Genomic DNA, 1,955 nt, shown 5'->3' with positions numbered 1-1,955 from the left:
AAATCTATAGGCCCCTGATATTTTGTGCTGCATTTTATTAAATTAGTTTCAAGGGCCCATCGATTTCAACATTTAATTTCCATTTTCATATCGTGTTTGATGGGAGCACTTTTATAAGGCATCTGCTAACTACTTTGTTGTTTATTTGCATGTAGAACTAAGCAACACATATATCTGCGTCCTTCCAGGATTTACAATTTCAGAAGTCCTCTGCATTAAGCTCTTGCATACTTATGGGATTAAGATACATCATTCTATTAGAGCCTTGTATTGTCATACATTTTTATGTTTAAACTCCATATAAGCCATTTCTTCCCTTTATTTTATTGGATGAGGTGAGTCCTGAAACCTAAATTTACATTTATATCCATCTATATTATATTACATGTCTCAAATACCAATTCAGTTATCGTTTTTAAGTTGCTTATACACTAGAGCAAGTTATTTCACTGATCTAGTGATCCAGTGCTTGTACTAGAGGTTCAGGATCTCTATTCTCATCTTTCCTCCAATGACATTTTTGTATTAAATTGTTTTCTATCAAAATCAATGTGTAATCTTCCATTTGACAGCTGCAGGTAAAAGTTTACATTATTTAATGAGCTCTACTTCTTGGTTGCTGATGGAATGGTTTGGATTGGTATTCTCTTGCAATCCTGATTTCGTACTTTTAGTATTCTGGTTTCTTATTTGTTTTAGTGTTATATTATCATATGTTTTTATTACTCTGTTAACAAGTAGCATTAACTATCACTTTCTGATCTTGTACAAATTCTTCCTTGTCAACTAACGTAAGAAATAATCAGCAATAGTTAACAAACATTGAAGGCCATTGGGATTCTAGTGATCTAGACTTAGAGGTGCACGGAATTCCTCTTGGGCCAGATTTTATGTGTGTATGGGTTGATGTTGCTATTGTGCCTGGTGCATATTTATTTCTTCCTAACTTTGCGATGCTTACTATACGAGAAGCTGTTGGTTCAACAGTTGCATGGCCTTCTCAAAAGGTTATTCCAAGAGGTATATATTTGGTTATTTGATTAAATAATGCTTGTTCCACATTCACCGATATGCAATCCAAGATTATGATAACATATTGATTATTTTAGATGAATGATATGATATTTCATGACCTCATTAGTTTTTCTTTTATGTTTTATTTACTAGATTCAACAAGTCAAGTGCAAAAGAATATCTGATTTGGAAGGCTTTGGTGTGCTGACATTTGGAAGATCATGAATTCCTACCTTTACTTTTGAATATGCAACTGTTTAAGACTATTTTGTTGACTATTGTGAGAATGTTTTGTTTATGTTAATTAGGCAGTGTTGAATATCTTAAGACTTTTGGATTATTTTTTAGATAATCTTGAATGTATTTTGACACAATTATTTGGTTATATGTGTTATGAGCCAAATAATTGGTACCCAAAAATATATTTGTACAATGTTAAGGGTGTCTTAAGTATATTAAATGAAGTGGGTTTGAATTAAAAAAATAAATAATAATTATAATGTACAGGTTTATATAATAACAATTCAAGCTTATCCAAATATTAGAATAATACAAAAAATGTGTTATTGTATCTTTTACAATAACACTGGTTTATAAGCATAAAATTATGTTATGCAAACTATGTTCTATAATGCAGAAAGTGTGTTATTATAAAATGTATCGTAACACTACTTTATAAGTACAAAAAAGTGTTAATTAATCTACTTATAAATAGCATAATGAAATACTTATCTAACTATTAAAATAACACAACAAAAGTGTTATTGTAGGCTATACCATAACACATGTCTATAACTATGGAAAAGTGTTATGCAAAGTGCTCCGACCTACTGTAGCACCACTTTCTTTAACACATCAAAAAGTGTTATGGTATATATTTGATAATACTTTTTCAGTCTTATTGAAAGTATTTTTTCTTGTAGTGAGGGGTCTATCTTTGC

The 1,955-nt window shown here is 30.3% G+C and overlaps 1 long non-coding RNA gene across 1 annotated transcript; it reads left to right on the top strand.

Annotated features, from left to right (window-relative positions):
- Positions 1-933: 933 nt before the first annotated feature.
- On the top strand, positions 934-1,399 carry LOC133829072 (uncharacterized). Its single transcript, XR_009891504.1, has 2 exons — positions 934-1,020; positions 1,168-1,399. It is a non-coding gene; the product is annotated as an uncharacterized LOC133829072 (long non-coding RNA).
- Positions 1,400-1,955: the final 556 nt, after the last annotated feature.

Source organism: Humulus lupulus, chromosome 4 (genome assembly GCF_963169125.1).
Source record: "Humulus lupulus chromosome 4, drHumLupu1.1, whole genome shotgun sequence".
Taxonomy (NCBI): domain Eukaryota; kingdom Viridiplantae; phylum Streptophyta; class Magnoliopsida; order Rosales; family Cannabaceae; genus Humulus; species Humulus lupulus.
This window is presented reverse-complemented; position numbering and strand designations above follow the sequence as displayed.